Source organism: Cryptomeria japonica, chromosome 8 (assembly GCF_030272615.1).
Source record: "Cryptomeria japonica chromosome 8, Sugi_1.0, whole genome shotgun sequence".
Classification (NCBI taxonomy): Eukaryota; Viridiplantae; Streptophyta; class Pinopsida; order Cupressales; family Cupressaceae; genus Cryptomeria; species Cryptomeria japonica.
The window spans coordinates 179,795,315-179,815,573 of NC_081412.1; the positions used below are offsets into that span (position 1 = coordinate 179,795,315).

Genomic DNA, 20,259 nt, shown 5'->3' on the forward strand with positions numbered 1-20,259 from the left:
ACATGCAACCTTTATAAATACGACATATAGATATTATGTAGTACCCCTCCCCGATCAGCCTCATTTGTATGTTTTGAGTTACTTCAATGATTGTTCTGTGGAACATTATTGTATTTTGATTCAGATATTATGCGATGTTATTTTATGCTTTATCTGGATTTATGGTGTATGATTTATGCAGTATGTTAGTACTTATGATTAATGTTATTTTATGGATCATTATCATGGACTGACACTTTTCCCTTATATTGCGATGCGTTATTTATATGTTGCATGTTTGCAAGTGTATTGGGATGCGAGAGAATGATTTTCCTTCACTCACTCTGGTGAGACAGGGAACGTCATGATTCTCTTTCATCAATGTGTTTACCGTATCTGTATATATATATTGGTCTATATGCATGTGTGGTTTTTTGGTGTAGGACATTGCAGGTACTAGTATCGGGTAGGTACGGGGTATTGACTCCACCTGGTTTCGCAGGTCTGAGCATGCCTTATATATCCGATGGGATTGGAGGAGATAGTTGTTGTACCCTAACTTGACCGCAGTTACACTCGTGTGAGTGTTGTCAGTCGGTTGTGTTTTCCTCGTCTGGTTGTTATGCGTGTCATGGTGCCTTGGTTTGGTCATTTGAGAGTCATCATTTGATCTATCTTGGTTTTGTGTGTTTCCATTTATTTAAATGGATGATGCTATTTTGGGTTGGCGTAATAAATAATTATTATGCTCTGTGATTATTGATTTATTAAATTTGATGAATTGCTAGATTGAATAGTTAAATGGCTTAATTTATTGTGTAAAGTTGCGTTCATATTTTTGTGAAATAAATAAATTGCCTAGCCATTTAAAAAAGGTTAAATGCTTATGTTGAAGGAAGTATTTATGGAAAAAGAAATAAATAAAAGTTTTCCTTTTTAATTTAATCATTGGAAAGAATTATTATTTTTGGGAAAGAAATAAATCTGATTGCCTTTTAGTTTTAAAATATTTAAATTTGATTGGATGGAAAACTTTAACCTAGAAGCTTGGGTTAAAAGATATTTTGGGCATCCATTCTGGGCATTCACGACAGGAGAAGAAGAGGATTGTTTTTGGAGAGAAATTCTAGAAAAACTTCCTGAAGGAGCTGGAAATTTGACCTAGCTGGAAGACTGGAGTTTCTTCATCCCTTTTGCTTGCTAATTGCTTCAAGGTTGGAGGTTCCCTTCTTGTTTTGAATTTGTTTTCGAAATTTTCAGTTTGCTTCCTGTATGGAAGAAAGATTGCATGATATAGTTGATTGCGTGATGCTATAAGCATATAGTTGCATTCAGGAAAGGAATTTGTTTATTTCTTCTCTGTTGTGTGTTATTTGTTCATAGGAAGCAATTTCTTGATTTACCTCTTCTTTGGAAAGAAATAATTTTAGATTGGGCTTGTTGGGTGCATCCTTGTTTCTATTTTATCATGATTTGGCTAGATATTCTTTCCAGTGTGTCTATTTCACCATTTACCTTGCTGGTAAACTCTTCCTTGAAAGTTTGGAAATCGGCACTGTATGTGTGTGCCCGTGAAATAATTCTGGAAATGGAATGTGTGAAGTGGTAAGTGTTACCGGTTGGTAGCGGCAATGTTACTAGTGGTAGCAGCACTACTGGTAAGTGGTGTTTGTTGCCTCGGCAGCAACACAACCGCGGGTTGGTTTGACCCCCGCTTGGTTTTGGGCCCTCACAGGTCTCCAAACCGGTTTGTGTTAAGAACTTAAATTTTATAAATGGAATGTTTAAAGTGGTATTGCGTGATGTAATGTGATTTTCATGTGATTTTTATTATGTGGTTAATAAATTTATCAATGAAAATTAAGGCATGAATTAGAGATTCTAATGGGTAGATTTGTAATATTGAATTGGAAATTGATTAGATGTGACTGATAGAAAGGAGTGTTTTATTTAATTTTCAATCAATGATGTTGCAAGTGTTTATGATGCTGATATTTTCAAAGATTGTTTGAGTGAGGATTTGATGTATTTTGTTGTCCTTGCAAGTGTTTATTGTGATATTTTGGTCTGTGGTTCAGTCATCTTGTGGTAGTGTATTGGTACCTTTGACCAAGTGATATATGTTGGCTCTGTTGTCTTAACCATGTAGTGTCTTTGCCTTATGGTTAGTCAAGAGTCACTATGTCCTTGTTTGACCACTTGTTTATGATAGTGGTGTTATGGCTGTCTACTTCGCCATAAGGTCCTCGGGGAGTGACCATGCTTGTGTAGTGTCCCTTGAGAGAGTGGCTTTCGCTTGGGGGTTGCACCCAAGTGGTAGGTATTACAACCCAGCGAAAGTCAGTTAATAACTGGTAATCTAATGAATTGATTAGGTGGGTAGTTTCATAACATTAATAAGATAATATACCTCACACATAGGTGGGTTCTTGTATTGAGGCTCATAATGTAGTGAGAAGGCCTGGAATGACAAACCGACCACTTTGTCTTCACGAAAGGCTGGAAGGGTCCACATGAGACTTAATTGGACCCGGAGGTTCAGGAGAGGTTACCAAGACAGAGATCCGGGACCTATAAGAGCCTACCGAGGTAACCATCATGCTATGTGATGACACTCTCTTTTTTGGTTCACTTGTGTTTTGTGATGTCAGTTCACTTGTGTTTGTGACGTTGAGTCACCTGGATTCTTGTGGAGTCTTATTGTGCTGTCATGGAGTCGTATTGTTTTGTCGACCAAGTCATGCTTATGCTTGTTTGAGGGTCCTCAACTATCTCCTAGCACGGTGGGGTATCCATTTTTGGGAATTACATGGTTGGGTGGTAGTGCCACTTCCCATCGGATGTTCGGATTTGTGCCTTCATGCGAGGATTGGTTTGCAGGGGTTCATGTGGTTCGTGACTCATGCTTCATCTCATGTTTTGAAGATTATTGGTATTTGTAGACCTATGTGGTCATTGTATCATTGTAATATTGATCTTATGTAACCTTGTAATTGGATGAGATCTATCCTTTATCTTTATTGAGAAGCTATGTTTTGGAAGAACAATGTAATCCTATGTTTGGATGTTTTTATCAGTTTCCTTGATGATGTTAGTAAATGCTTATTGAAGTGGAAATTATGTTGTATCCTTCCAACCTTTCTATGCTGAATCTTTATTTGCTTATGGCTTCTTGTGATCATTGAGTTAATTATGCATAGGTGGATTTTTTATGTTGTGAAATTTATTCTGGAAGTTAATTCTTCGTTGGTAACCCTTAAGGAATTCTGGTGTAAGTCTTCTGCTTGTGTTATCGTGCATGTGACAAGACAAGTGTGCAGACAAAGAGATATGCCTTAAAGGCATTTCTTGTTTCCACACTCCTCAAGGGTCATTAGAAAGACTTCCCAATGTGCCTAGGGAAGAGACAAGAATAAAATATTCCTTGAGAGACGAGGATGAGGAATTAAAAGCTCTTTAAAAATGATGATCATAGGGATTGGAGGAAATAAGGAGGAATTAAAAATTCCTTGGAGGAGGGGATGTCTAGAGGAATGTGAAATCTCACATTCACCTAGGAAAAGAGTATTTAAGGAACGTGGTTGGATGGAAGGGACGAGGATTTGACTTTGTGGCTAATCATGAGGATTAGCCACTAGCAACTCATTAAGAGAGGGATTAGAAGATGATTAGGTGGGATTAGGGAAAATGATATTTGTAGAAGGATTTGACTAGGAGAGAGAATGAGTAGAGGGAATTAAAAATTAGAAGAATAATGATAAGTGAGATTAGGGGGTTTCTAGAAGAATTTATTAGGTTAATGAGGGATTAGGAAAAAGGTTATTTGTAGGACTCACCCAGATTAATTAATTAAAAGGAGGAATTTGGAGATAATTAATTTTAGGGATTTTAGGAGAATAAAGGTAGATTGATTTATTAAATAAATCAATCAACAGACTATAGTGACAACATTAATTATATGCAATTAATATTGAGAAAGAATAAGAATTCGCATAATTAATAAATTAATCATGCGAGGAATTTAAATTAATTTATTAAAATAATTAATTTAAGTGTCTACAATTAGTATGTTGTCATATTTTATGATTTGTTGTTAGTTATCAAATATGGAATAATGTTAATATGTTACAAGTCAATACTTTTTTAAATAATTGTGTGAATTATATTAGTAAATCATATTTTTGCAATACTCTTTTAAATAATTTAGTGTGATTTGCATGCATAAAATGAATAAATTTTACTTTGTGCATTATTTTATTAACAATTCATAATTTTTTTTTGTTTTTACCTCTAGAGCTATCCCCACGACCCAATCAAATGTCCAATCCACCTTACCTTGCTCTTACTTATTGCCAAGTTGGGGTCAGGGAGGAGTTGAAGTGAAGAAAAGGGTTTTTACCTTTAGAGGTATCCCCACAACCCAGCCTAATGTCCAATTCGTCTTACCTTGCTCTTACTTATTGCCAAGTTGGGGTCAGGAAGGAGCTGAAGTGAAGAAGGGGCTTTTGCCTTTAAAGAGAATGAGTGGAGGGAATTAAAAATTACACGAATAATGATAAGTGATATTAGGGGGCTTCTAGAAGAATTCATTAGGTTAATGATGGATTAGGAAAAAGGTGATTTGTAGGAATCACTTAGTTTAATTAATTAATTAAAAGGAGGAATTTGGAGAGAATTAATTCTAGGGATTTTAGAAGAATAAAGGTAGATTGATTTATTAAATAAATCAATCAACATACTATAGTGATAACATTAATTATATTTAATTAATATTGAGAAGGAATAGGAATTCACAAAATTAATAAATTAATTATGCGAGGAATTTAAATTAATTAATTAAAATAATTAATTTAAGTGTCTACATTTCGCCCCTTTTACACAACGGCAAATTTGGTGATGGGTAAAAGATAGAAGAAAAAAAAAAGACGCCCTAACGTAAAACGCAGGTGGTGTATGCCCCCTTGAGAATTTTTTTGAAAAATTGACGAAAAATTTCTCGAAACAAAGGAGAAAGATGAAGGGGTGAGAAATGAACGAGAAAGAAAGATAGAGTGGATTGAGAAAAATAGAAGAAGAGACAAAAGGAGGGAGAGCACAAAGGGAATGGGCCCACAAGGGGTTCCATATAAGCCACAAAAGTCCCAATGAAAGGTCATTGTTACACACAAGCATTGGAGCAACCTAGAGCCTAGAAGAAAAGAAGGAGAGATGGATCGCATTCCCACCTGTGAGCACCGTGTCGAGAGGATCCGACGGTACGAGAGACCCACAGGCTATGGACCACCGGTATATACGACTATCCTCTGTGTGATTTTGTAGGTTTAGGCTAGGATTAGGGCTTAGGTTAGGGTTAAATTTTGGCAAGGTGGACATGTTGATCGTCGTTTCAACGTGGCGCCTCTAGGGTAGTGCGAGTGATCATGAGTGGAAGGGGAAAACTTGGGGTTTTGGGGCGAGCACTCGCATTTGGTGTAGGCAGTCGTGCTTTGGCGTCGGCACTCGAGGTGGAGGGGAGTTAGAGTTAGGTTTAGGGTTAGGAAAAGGTAGCGTAGTCCGGGTAGTCGCACTAAGGTAGGTTAGGTCGGGGAGGGGATACGGAAATTGAGGCAAAGGCTCTCGCGCTAGGGTAAATTGGGATTTGGTCGCGTGGGGGGAAAAGGTTGCGCGACGTGTGCGCTCGCGCTAATTCACTCCAAGGTCCCTATTGGATGTCTGTTAGCGCGTACGCTTGTAGAATGGTGTGAGCGCCATGGGTTTGGTGTGTACACTAGGGAAGAAAGGGATGGAAAATAGGCTTAGAATTTTTGGGTTGGGGTAAGGTATGGGTGCATCAGGGGGCAAGATAGGGCTTAAGGATGTGAAATGATGAATTGGATTGTTGGATGCAAGTTGATTTGGGGTTGTTGGCGTCTAGGGAGCACTGGCAAGTGACCATGAGATTATATCGACGATTGCGGTCATATGAGTTAGAGATCCTAGCTATTGTGGGATTGCATTTTATGGGTAGGTGGCCAAGGATTCGAGCCCATACTGCGATAATGACGACTTTAGTTGAAAGGTGGGATAGTAGATATAACACCTTCCACTTACCTACTAGCGAGGCGACGGTGACTCTACTAGATGTATGGAGGATCTTATAGATCCCCATTCACGGTGTCATCTCAAAGTACCAATTAAATGTGGCATATTTTTACCTGCGGGAGGTTTGTGAGTATGAGGCCTTTCCGATGTTGGATAGGAGAAGGATGCATTTGGGTAGGGCGATGGGTATCTAACATATAACTCATCTAGTACTTGTGATTTGTGGATTTTTGAGCGGATGGATTCTACCTTATCTTGGAGGACATGGGTTTTCGGTTGGATGGAGCAGGTGTGTTTATTTCATGGTACATGATTGTGCGCAATATGCCTGGGGAGCCACGATGTTGGCTCAGTTGTACCATGATATGCATATCGTGGTGTACAGGGAGTATGCCAGCTTATCTGCAAGAGTGACACTTCTCCATATCTGGGCATGGGAGTATATTGCAGTTACCCGACCACTAGGTATACAGGATAGGCGGGCCCAACGACCATACATAGACAGGACAAGGGCTTGCTACATTATACACAGATAGGATCGATATGGTTTTGGTGCCGCATTTTATACGAGCTTATGCAGTTCACATAGGGGCCATTTTTGGATAGTGAGATATAGAGGGGGGATTGACAGCTGCATTGGGCCAGACTGGAGATGTGGTTGTTTGGTAGGTCTGTATATATCATGGAGTATTATGCCCCTTATAGAGTAACAAGATAGTTTGTCTTGGTCTAGGACATAGTGGAAGACATACCATTGTATCCTCAGACAATATGAGAGGAGAGATTTTGGGGCCCGATAGCAAATCCATTAGAGGGTAGGACTAGTTTGCAGATAGCACCATATTTGGTTTGGGATGAGTGGCTCGGGGCAGGAGAGGATCCAGGGACGACAGGAGGATACGGGCGCTGGTGGGAGGGACATTTTCCAGTGCGGCTTACCATTCCTAGCGTTCTGGAAGATGATGAGCTGCAGTCGACAGTAGATGAGGTAGTTAACAGACATGATGATGGACCTAGTGAGAGGGTTGTGGTTGCAACAGGGAGGGGTGCTGGTGGACAACAGAGGAGGGTTAGGGTGGTATAGAGGAGAGAGCCTGAGGTAGGAGAGGGATAGGCAGGGGCACTACTAGTAGGGGAGGCAACAGAGGGAAGGGATGGTGGGGGAGAGGTTGTTGTACCCATGGACATTCCAGAGGCACAGGTACAGGGTGCAGGGTAAGAGGCTAGGGGAGGAGTGTCTCAGGCTGATTTTGATAGAGTCCATCAGCAGAGAGAAGCCACCTAGGTGAGACTACACTCGGTTGAGGACGAGCTATAGATAGAGAGGGCCAAAATGCAGATTCTGGAGGCAGAGATGGGTCAGTTTCGCTGGGAGATGGCAGATTTGACAGAGATTATCCATACAACGAGGACAAAGGTAGATGCTCTGAGAGGGGAGAGGGAGGAGTTTGAGCAAATATTAGACGAGGCACGGTGAGAGACCGCTATTGAGGCCTTACAAGAAGTTCTCCGCTGACAGGATGATGAGCTAGAGGAGCTGCAGGGTAGGATTTAGAGGGCAAAGGCAAATGCCACACGACTGCAGGGGAGAGGGATGTGGCCTTTCACATGTTGGTCCTCGCAGGGCTTGGGCAAATGTATTTTGATATGATGCAGCAAAGGGAGAGGACAGAGAGGGCAGGTTAGGAGGCATCCTAGTATAGGGGGTTATACCACGAGTGGTACCTGCGGCACAACGAGCAGCCTCGTACACTGAGTGTGTGATCTCACAGGACACAGAACTAGCGACCCACATAGAGCCAGTAGGCGGGTGGATCGGTGGGTTTTAGGCCACCTAGAGCAAGGGGAGCAGGAGGGTTTAGGGGAGGAGGTGCTGAGGAGGGGGATGGAGAGACAGGTGGAGAGAGTTAGCTCCATTTTGACTTATGTGTTATATTTTGATCCTTCGGGGTGATCATTGTATTATGAGAGACATAATCATCTTTTTGAGCTTATATATATATGATTTGTGGCGGCAATGATGCATGTACCTTATTATGATGGTCTCTATTTATTATTTTATGGTGTGTTGCATTGATGATGATTATGGATGTATTGTGCTGACCTATTTGTGATCCAGGGTGGATGCTTATATATGCATGCTTATGATGTGTTACTGACATGTTTATGGATGTAGGATGAGTGATTATGTAGGTCCACATGTTTTGATGTGCATATATGTTGTATATGAGGATGTTTAATGCATGATGAATATGCAATGCAATAATAGATTGGGTTGGCTCTCAAAGTTTTCTCTCAATTGGTTGGGCCCAACATAGATTGTAAAATATCTAGGTATTCCCTTTTCTGTTCTCCCAAATCTAAAAGAAATGTGGAAATGGGTAAGGAACAAGATTGATAAGAAACTCTTCAAGTGGAACATGAACTTTCTATCCTTGGCTGGAAGATTCCAGGTGTGTCAAAAAATATTGGCCTCATATAATATCTATTTTTCATCAGCCTGGCTCTTTAAGAATTACCAATTTAATTATGTTCAAAAGCAGATTAGGGAATTCTTATGGTCAGATGGCAAGGGTACTAAGAAGCAACATGCAGTCAAATGGGAGTGGTGCACTAGGAATAAACTATTTGGTGGGATGGGGTTGAAAGACCTGAAGCTACAGGGCATTGCTCTTGCTTCCAAGTGGATTCTTAAGGCCATGGAAGGTAATGAGCCATGGAAAGTTCTTATAAGAAATAATATTATATGCTTAGTCCCTAAGAAAGCCAAGAAATGGAAAGACCTCCCAATACTTGATATTCTTATGGGACAGTTTGAGATAGCTCCAACTGGTTCTGATATCTTCAAGTCCTTATGGAAGGCCTGGGAACATGTGAAACACTTGGTACATATCAAAGTTAATGGCACTAAACAGGGAAATATTGCTGATAACAGATCAATATGGTGGAATCTAATTCATAATGGGAAAGTGTGAGACACTCTCCAAGGTTGTTCTGCATTGAAATGGCATAATATGGGTATTAAACACTTTGAGCAATTGTTTGCAAATGACTAATTGAGATCGTGGGAGGAGCTGAAACTTACCTTTTCTATCCTGGCATCCCAGAGCAGGACGTATAACATACTTAAAATGGCCTTATCTTCTGCTCTACCCCCTTCCCACCCCACTCTCCTCCGCCCCCCCATGATTGCACTTTGTTGGACTGATGGCACATCTCTCCCTTCCCTTAAATTCAAATGCATCTATTCTACACTCACTGAGGCTGATACCATTTTTCTGCACCTTAACAAATGTTGGGACCTAAACAGGGAGCCAAAGACCTGGAAAGATAGTCTGAGTAGGTTTTGGATGGCCCATAATGAACCAAAAATACAATTCTTTGGCTGGCGCCTGCTGTTAAATAAACTCCCCATAAAAAATAAGGAAGGTACTTTATTAAGTTGTAACATATGAAGAGTGCCTGAAACTGTGAAACATATTTTCTTTGAATGCCATTTTGCAAAAGAAATATGGAGACTATTTGCCTTTAACTTAGAATCTGTTTTTTTTAATACATAGATATTATTCTAGGCTATATCAAGGGTTGTAGGAGAATTGCAAATATCTTTTGGTCTTGTTTTTCTTTGGAGGTTCTTTGGCTCATATGGAAGTATCATAACGATGACATCTTTAATAGCAATACCAAACACCTCACTGAGTCTCTTAGAAAACTCATAGTTCATTCTATTTCCATGCAGGTCACTGTTGTACTTAAGCTCGACTCAGACAAGTTTGATAGGTGGATCAAGGAGGGGGCTAAAACTATTGACATCCGTGAACTGTCACACGGATTCACTTGGGAGAGGGATGAGCCAGGCAAAGTAGCTTTTAAACAAGCATTGATGGCCTTTATGAGGCAATTGGATCATAGACAGATGCACATGGAGATTATTTAGGAGGAGGTTGACCTGATTTGTGAGCGCACCTCCCATCCTCATAAAAAGGATATACTTGACGGTCTGGTGGAAGTGTGGCAGGATGGAAATATGGGGTGGGTGGCATGGCTCCCCTACTGGGAAACAACAATTCACCAGATGCTGAAATCTCAATTTCCTAAGACTGATGCTTAGGTCTCTTTACTGTTATTTTTGTTTACAATTATGTATATCTAATGTAATCATCCCTGATATAGTGGAGGTGCTCGATAACTATATATTTTGTATATGCACCTTCTCTTGGTGCCCCTGATATTGTCAAACTCAATTTTTTTGCTGATGCTATGTAATGTTTTTTTTAATATCCAATCCAAAATAATAGATGTAGATGCAAATGATTTATGCTAACTGATAAATCAATCTAAATGCAATCTATATGAAGAATGAATGATGAATGTAATGTCACCCACACATAATGCAATGTAAATGATCAATGCTATGCAAATGATGTGATCTAAATGAATGAATAATGTAATGTAAATGTAAGATGGACAATGACTGTAATTAATGCCATCTAATATGAATGGATAATGTAACTTAAATGACGTATGCAATGCAATCTAAATCCAATCTAAGTGGTTAATGCTTGTGAAAATGATAATCTAAGTGAATAATGTAATGAAATGAATAGATAATGTAACCTAAATGAATAGATAATGGAACCTATAAGAATAATGAAATGAATGATGCCACCTAAGTGGCTAATATGAAAGGATAATGCAATGAGTGATCCATTCTAAATGCATAATGTTTTTGTGAATATGTTGGTAGTAATACAATGATCTTAGATAGAAATAGAAGAATAGGGGAGGGGGGGATTGAAGACTCCATGGGATTATTGGATTGGTAAAATTAGGACTTTATAGAATGATGGGGAGAGTTGTGCACAAAAGATGTGGAGAGCCAACCTAGTTTGATATTGCCCTAGGTAACCCGCACCACTGATTATAGGAACCAGGATGCCATGAGAAACCCAAGGCGTGGACTGACTCACAGTCAAACAAGAATTCTTTACACACAGTTATGCAAGTGTTGAGGAACACTGATACAAAGTTGTGGGTACGTGCAAAGAAACCCTCAAACACACTGATACCTCTTGTGCACGAGAAGGTAAGTGTTGATAAACACTGGTACAAGGTCGTCCGTTCATACAAGAGAGATCCAAAACATGCAATGCAATGAAAATATGCCCTAGTATGCACCTATTGTCAACATACCTGGATATGGAAGATCTGGGCTGTCGTAGATAGATGGAGTCGTAGGGCAAAAGATGTAAGTCAAAATGAAAAATCCAAGAAATCAAACAAGTCATCCATACATGACCAACTGATGCCTCTTGCCAAGAGTAGGATTAGGATGGAGAATTAAACTGTCAGGCGAGGGAAGGATTCATCCCTAGGGCAAATGATAGGGTGGGTGGATTTTGGACTAGGCAATTGACCAAATGAGCTTAAAGATTAACTTGCGGACTTGGGACTAACCTCAAGATTTGATGAAGCTCACACAAAGGCACAGGCTTAGGAAACGCGAGACAAAAGATTAGTTTGATGGGACAATCTATATTCAGGATTTAGGTGAAGACTCATCATCATACGCGTGATTATTCTAGCGAGAGTGGAGGAACATCATGATGGGCGAATTGGACAGTGAGGAGGATGGATATGGCTGACCTGATAGATGATAGATCTAGATTATTTACCTTAGCTCTTGCATGCAGGTTTTCACCAAGGTAATTGCCCATAGCACCACAAAGTGGTTTTCACTAATGGACAAATTGATTTTTCTTTACTTTTTTCTTTTTTTATTGTGTCACATATGGTCCGAGCCAATTAGGCTCAAACTTGCCTTTCTTCTCTCTTTCTTAAAGGTTTTTCTAATTTTCCATGAGGACAAGATCACCAATTTCAAATTCTCAGGTTCTAACCTTCTTGTGGTAATTCATGTGTAGACAATTTTGGTATACCCGAAGATGGTTTAAGGCCTTGAGGCGCCTTTCATCCAGCAGTTCTAGCTCTTGTAGTCTGGTCACTCTCTATTCCTCGTCTGGGAGGATATCTTGCAGTGACACCCTTAGAGAGGGGATCACGATCTCAAGAGAGAGGATGACTTCAGAGCCAAAGACAAGGGAATAGGGGGTGGCAATTGTGGGTGTGCGAATGGAGGTGCGGTAAGCCCACAAAGAAGGGTGGAGTTGGAGGTGCCAATCATGACCAGCTTCATTGACTGTCTTTTTGAGGATTTTGATTAGGGTTTTATTAGAAGCCTCAGCTTGACCGTTTCCTTGTGGGTAATATGGGGTGAAGAAGTGATGTTGGATGTCGAATTTCTGGCAAAGCTCTTTAACATCCTGATTTTTGAATTGTCTATCGTTATCTATAATGATAACTTTTGGGATTCCAAATTGACAGATCAAGTAATTCAAAATGACTATGGAGATCTGCTTACCAGTGGTAAAGGTAAGAGGGATGGCCTCTACCCACTTGGTGAAATATTCGATGGCGCTGATAATGAATTTATGACTGTTGGAGGATGTAGGGTAAATTTTTCCAATGAGATCGAGCCCCCACTATGAGAAGGGCCAGGGTGTAATGAATGATTGCAATTCTTGTGATGGTGCATGGATCTTGTCACCAAGTTTCTGGCAAGGGATACATTTCTTCACATAATTATATGCATCTACTTCCATTTTAGGCCAGTAGTATCATGTTCTCGAGATCTTTTTAGCCAAGGTGAGCCCACTTAAGTGTGCCCCATAGATGCCTTCATGCACTTCACGTATTGCCCATTCAGCCTCTTGTTTATCTAGACACCATAGGAGGGAACCATTGAAATGTCTTCTGAATAAAGTGTCTCCAAGGATAGTGTAACGAGCACATCAACGGATGAAAGTTTGTTGTTGGGTTTTGGTAAGGTGTGGGGGAATGGTGTTATCTTTTAGGAAAGTGAAGGTCTCTTGATACTAGGGGCATTCAAGACCAACGAGTACGGACACCATTTTAGATTCTGGTAAATTGTATGCCGGTATGAATAATTGTCGACCAAGAACTCACACTTCTAACTATGTGTTGGCATTTGAAGGAGGGAGCCAATGATGGCCATTGCATCTGCAACTCTGTTGTTTGTTCATGGAATTTGATCAAACTTGATTGTTGTGAAATGTTGCTTAAGATATTCAACCATACTATGATAGGGAAGAAGCTTGTCATCTTTTGTTTGATATTCATCATTGACTTGTTTTATCACAAGTTGGGAATCACCAGACTTGTAATTCCAATATCTTTCATTGGATAGCCAAGCGTAGTCCAGTAATCAGTGCCTCATATTCTATGATGTTGTTGGTACATGCAAAGGCTATCTTGTATGACTTTGGGATTCAATTTCCTTGAGGTGTGATCAATAGTATTCTTGCCCCTGATCCATTTTGGGTGCAAGAGCCATCAAAGTACAACTGCCATGTGGAGGATGTGGTGAGAGTCATTATGAATTCGTTTGACAATTTTGTAAGGATCGGATGGTCACCTAGAAGTGGAGCGTCAGCCAGTTGGTCTATGATTACCTGTCCCTTGATTGTTTTTTAATCTACATATTCAATGTCAAACTCTCTTAACAACATGACCCATTTAGCGATTATGCCAGTGAGGGCAACTTTTGACAAGAGATATTTAAGAGGGTCAATCTTAGCAATCAGTTTTGTTTTGTTGTTTAGCATGTAGTGCCAGAGTTTTTGTGTACTAAATACCAATGCTAAGCATGCTCTTTCAATGGGGGTATAATTGAGTTCATACCCCATGAGTCTTCGACTGATGTAGTATATGGCACGCTCCTTTCCTTAATCATGTTAATGCATTAGTAGCTTCTGCAAGATAAGACTTTCCTGTTTTGGTTTACTCATCTATGTTATTAGATTATCTGATTTATGCTTTCGGAACTTAATATGTTTATCAGATTATAACATTGATCATGATTATGATATTGACATTGGATAAAGATTGACGACTTGCTTAACATAGTTATGTTGGCATATGCACACTCCAATGAGACATTGTATGTGATTGAAGGTTTTGTCATTGATGGAAACCTTGCAATCCTATGGCACTAGCAAAAGCATTATATCGGCATCAGCAGATCACACTCTACACTGGCACTCAGGACACCAGCACCGGCACAGAAAAAAGGAAGTATACCGGCACAGAGGACGACAAGATTTTGTCATATTATATTTTGTTTATTATTGTAAAACTTTGTAAGCCGACTTGGCAAATTGTAAAATGACTCTTATATATAAAAGAAATCATTGTAGACATTTGATATATGAGAAGGAAGCATTAAGGAAAATATTAGGCAGACCTATTATGCGAAATATAGGTTAAGGGGTATATGTAAAGAACAAAGCAAGAACCAGTACTGAATCTGGCATTAAAGATGCTATTGTAAAGCAGTACAAGATATTGGATTTGTATAATCCTCATTGTAAGTCAGCGAGACTTCCCATTGAGCAGTGAGCTCTAGGCAGTTGGCCTTTCTGCATGTGCAGACCCCTATTGTAAGTAATATTCTCTTATTGGCCAGTGAGTGAATATTGTGGGTCACAAATCCCACCGAGGTTTTTCCCACACCAGGTTTCCTTGTTAAAATCTTGTGTTATGGTGTGTTTTTCATGTGGATGTTCTTGATTCTATTTATTACATTACTTCTTGCATACCGGTACCTATTATATTATGTTTTGTATGTTTTAAGTTAAGAAATTCTATATACCGGTTAGTTACTGATTCACCCAACCCTCTCAGTATCTGTGGGATTCCTAACAATTGGTATCAGAGTCTGGTTCTCTATTTTCAGAAGCCTAACAACTTGAGGAAGATCTTTACATCGGTAAAGATGGAAAGTTTGATGAAGCAACTTGAAGGAGCTCTTACAAACTATGATGCAGAGAAATTGAAAAATATCAAACTAGAAGATGATTTAAGGGCAGCCGAGGATATCATTCAGGCACTTCAAGAAAATTTTACTATTGCAAAAAATAAGAGAAGAGAACTTTGTGAAAAATTGCAAAATGAGAATGATGAAAATGAATCACTTAATGATATGATAAGCAAGTTGAAACAAGAGAACATGACAACAAAGAATGAGTTGTAGGATATGACTATGAGATTTTGCAAAGAAATTGAAGATAGGAAGAAGAATGAAGAAGAATTAACCAAAAGACTAAGTGATGCAGCAAATGAGAACACAAGACTTAGCTATGAAAATGACATGTTGAAGACAGATCTGATGCATACGCAGAATGACTCAAATGAACCGATAAGACAAAAAGAAGTCTTAGAAAGAGAACTAGAAACTGCAGATCAACACAAAGAAAAATTCAAGAAAAGCTCAAAGGAACTTGGCACCTTGCTGAAGAATCAAAAACCTAAAGGTGACACTTCTGGAATTGGCTTTGAAATTGGTGAAAGCTTCGGTACTGCAAATACTCAGGATCACAGCAAACCGGTAAGACAACCTAATGCTTATAAATTCAATGGAAAATGTTTTAACTGTAATAAGTATGGTCATAGAGAAAATGAATGTAGATTTAGAAATTATCAGAATATCAACACACCCACCCGTCAATGTTCTAAATGCAACAAAGTAGGTCACAACTCTAAAAACTGCAAGATGAATGTGAGATGTTATGTTTGTGGAAGATTTGGACATTTATCTAATCAATGAGAACACAAACCGGCATAGGTTATGGAAAAGCTATTCAGAAGAATAATGTAACTTGTTATGCATGTAACAAGATTGGGCATATTTCTAAATTCTGTAGAAGTAAAGAAACACCGGTAGACAACAAAAGTTCTAGCTTGAAAGGTAAAGAAAAAGTTGAAGAGGTTAAGCAAAAATTCTCAAAACAATGGATTAGAAAAGCTAATCTAAATATTGGGAATACTCCTCCACTGGTAGAACAAACCAATGCTTCACCGGCAGGACAGAGTGATGCTTCACCGGAAGGATAGAGCAGTGCTCCACTGGCAGGAAATTTCTTCATCTAATTGAAGAAAGTTTCCTTGAGGCTTTGGCAATCTAATGACACATGTGCTATTATTCCCTCAGTTAGAGATAAGAAGTTGGAAATTACTTATTACCAACAAACAATGTTAAGTGAATACTTAACCGACATGCAATTAATGTGGTAGATGGCGAAAAGACACTATAAAATTAAGGTTTTGGCTCCATTTCATTTCACCGAGATTTCAAATTTTCGAAGAGCGCGAAGATTCCAAGCTAAGGCATTTCAAGCAATCATCCATCCTAAAGGTAGTAAAAGGTATTTAATCATGGCATCCACCTCTGCAATTGAATATATAGCAAACCCTACTGTTGTTGAAGTGATAAAAAGACCTAGGCCTGTATTTCAGTTAGTTCCCGAGATAGCAAAGAAAGATGATACCTTAGGTGCTTTTTCTCAAATTCCTAAGGGAGTTGTTTATGCTAAAGACCCCAGAATGTACATCCACTGCAACATTGAGGAACTAGGAGATGAAGAAATTAAAACCATGTTTAAAACTGTGATATGTGATAAAACCGGCAATGTAAAAGATGAACACAAGATCATTGAGACCCTAGGATTTACAGAGATCCTTAGCATTCCTGAATTCCCCAAGGATGTGATTAAGATAGTCTTAAGCAGGGTACATGGTGAATTTTTCTGGTTAGATGCAGTCCACAAAATCACTAAGGAAGTTGTGAAAGTTGTCACAGAGTTACCGACCACCGGTAAAAGGCCTGATAAAACCAAGAAGGTATCCAATGACCTAGTTACAAACCTAACTGGTGCAACATTCGACAAGAGGTCCCTAAGAGTTAATGATGTAACAGACATTAATGTGAGATTCATCAGCATGATATTAGGGTATAAAGCTACTCATGCAAATAGACTCAATTCAGTTACAAGTTTATGCATTAAGAGTACTAATGATATGGTCACAAATAATGCAAAAATTGATATATGTGAGTGGTTAAAGGATGAATTAATTGACAACCTTGGAAAAATCAAGATGGAAGCAATCATCCCTAGGACAGTTTGGGTAACCAAGATGGGCTATGAAACAGATGATCATATAATTGAAACATATGCTAAAGCACTTCTAGAAGCCCCCAGAGAACCTAAGGAAGAAATATTTGGTAGTGCAAAAACTATTGAAAGCCAAATACAGTCAAAGAAAAGAGTGAAAAAGGTTGAGGCAGTTGTAAGGAAAGGTTCCAGACAAGCAAAAGCCATCAAAGAAGATGTGTTGAAGAAAACCGGTATAACAGAGGATGAGTTAGCAGCTCCACAACCTGAAACTCACCTATCACGGATAGGTACTTCTTCAGGGAGTGACATGTCTGCAACTTTCAAAAGAGTTGTAAGAAAAAGAGATCCCTCATCGGCAACCACACCCTCACCCAAGAGGACAAGACAAAAACAAGAAGCAGTGAGATCTCCAGTAAGAAAGGCTACACCAAAAAAGAAGAAGAGGACAAACAAAGACTTGGCCCCTCTTGATATACTGCTGAATGAAATTACAGAAGAAGGTAAATTGAAGAACATAGAGAAAATATATGACAACTTAACAGCTGATGAAAAAGAACAAGTTGAAAACAGTGTTATATTACATATGGATATGTATAAGAAGTTTTTGATGGAAGTAGTCAATGAAATTCCAAATGAATTATTTAAAAGACTAGAAGCAAGAAGACAAGCAGTAATGCAACTGGATAAGAAAATAAAAATTGAAAAACTACTTGCTATATATCCGGTAAACTCACCCAAAGAAATTGATGATCTAATTGCTCAAGCCAACTGGACAGTATTTTCTACTACACACCGGCACGTTGCTTTAATGGTTGGAAGAATTAATAAGGTGACTGAGGAGATAGAAAATGAATGAGATATATTCCTAGTTGAGAAAGAAAAACAAGAAGAGTACAGAAACCCCAAACCCATAAAAGTTTATCAGAAAGATAGAGACAAGGGTAAAGGTAAAGTTGGTGGACCACCTAGTATCAAGGTTAGAGATGACTTACCCCCACCTCTTTTGATTACTCCACCGGTAAAAATAACAGCTACAAATGATCAACCGACAGCTGAGAGTATGGATGTAGAGGATAATAATCCCAATCTTGAAGTCTTATATACTGTGGATGTTGATACTCAAAAGATCAACATAGTGGTAGACAAAGATACAACTGATAAGACTGATATGGCTAGTGAGCCTCCGGTAGCTGAGGAAACTAATAACACACAGGAGAAACCGACAGAAGATAAAGAGCAAAAGGTAGAGACTAAGACACAGACTGAGACAATGCAACATACAGAGAAACAAATAGAGCAAAAGGCTACGAAACAACAACAATAGCAATAGGAACAGGTCCATAAGAAAACAGTGCCATCGACAGCTAGTGAAGTAGAAAAACCATTGCTTAAAGAAATGCAGACACAAACAGACCTACCAAAGGTCAATACAAGCTTGGTTACTTCCACTGGTACTCAGATTGTTGGTTCATCATCAGGATACAAATCAAATAATGTGACTGTGGTACTATTAGATTCAATTAAGAAAATAACCGACTGCAGCTCACAAGCTTACAAGGCTATTGATGATACTATACCAATTTTGAAGGTAATTGCTCCTAACTGTAATATAGACAATTAAAATTCTTTAGGACAAATTGATACACTGTGTAAATATATCACAGACAACATTGAGAAAATAAAGGAAGGGTCATTAAAGGATAAGATAGAAATTGAAAAACAGAAATTCTTTGATGAGCAAATAAAGAAGTGTAACAGAGACTTTGACACACTTCTACCGGAATTATGTAATTTGTTGAAATAGTACAAAACTCTATACAAAGATACCTGTAAAACAAACTTTTTGACTGTAGATATAGACAAGAAGATGAGCAAGGTACAAGATGAGATCAATAAACTTGCAGATAATTTTGTTAACTCACCGGATACACTATCAGTTTTTGAAGAGAAGATAACAAATTTTGAGGAAAAACTACTTAAATTGGAAAGAGAGAAATAAAGAATAGTAAATAAGACAAAGCATTTGAGATCAAAACTAAGTCCAAGATTGGACTATCTAGCATCTCTACGGAAGGAAGTATCTGAGGCACTAATATAGGGAAAGAAAACACCGACAGAACATTTGCAGCATCTCACCGGTACAGTGAAGAGAACAGAGACAACAATAAAGGATAGAAAAAAGTTTATAGATAGTATAAACTTGATTTTGGGAGAACTTTTTCAAATTGTAACCACCCAGTTACAAGGTTGAAACTACAAACTCTACTGACATCTTGACAACCTTTGTCATTGATGCCAAGGGGGAGTAGTGGGATGAGAAAATTCAAATCATAGTAATCATATCTTCAAGGGGAGCACACACATTTTTGGTAACATTTTTGGACTTCACATTTTTTGATACACTTTTGAAATTTCTCATGAATGTTGCCATCAATGTCAAGGGGGAGATTGTTGGTATATGCACACTCCAATGAGACATTGTATGTGATTGAAGGTTTTGTCATTGATGGCAACCTTGCAATCCTATGGCACCGACAAAGGCATTATACCGACATCAGCAGATCACACTCTACACCGACACTCAGAACACCGGAACCGGCACAGAAGAAAAGAAGTATACCGATACAGAGGCGGACAGGTTTTGTCATATTATATTTTGTTTATTATTGTAAAACTTTGTAAGTCGACTAGGCAAATTGTAAAATGACTCATATATAAAAGAGATCATTGTAGACATTTGATATATGAGAAGGAAGCATTAAGGAAAATATTAGGCAGACCTATTATGCAAAATATAGATTAAGGGGTATATGTAAAAAACAGAGCAAGAACCGATACTGAATCTGGCATTGAAGATGCTATTGTAAAGCAGTACAAGATATTGGATTTGTATAATCCCCATTGTAAGTCAGTGAGACTTCCCATTGAGCAGTGAGCTCTAGGCAGTTGGCCTTCCTGCATGTGCAGGCCCCTATTGTAAGTAATATTCTCTTATTGGCCAGTGAGTGAATATTGTGGGTCACAAATCCCACCGAAGTTTTTCCCACACCGGGTTTTCTCATTAAAATCTTGTGTTATGGTGTGTTTTTCATGTGGATGTTCTTGATTCTGTTTATTGCATTACTTCTTGCATACCGGTACACTGTTATATTATGTTCTGTATGTT

At 38.7% G+C, this 20,259-nt stretch overlaps 1 long non-coding RNA gene across 1 annotated transcript in view; it reads right to left on the bottom strand.

Moving 5' to 3' along the window:
* The window catches only part of LOC131048391 (uncharacterized), a 93,494-nt gene that overhangs the window by 3,566 nt on the left and 69,669 nt on the right, over positions 1–20,259 (bottom strand). The gene's annotated exons all lie outside the window — the stretch shown is intronic.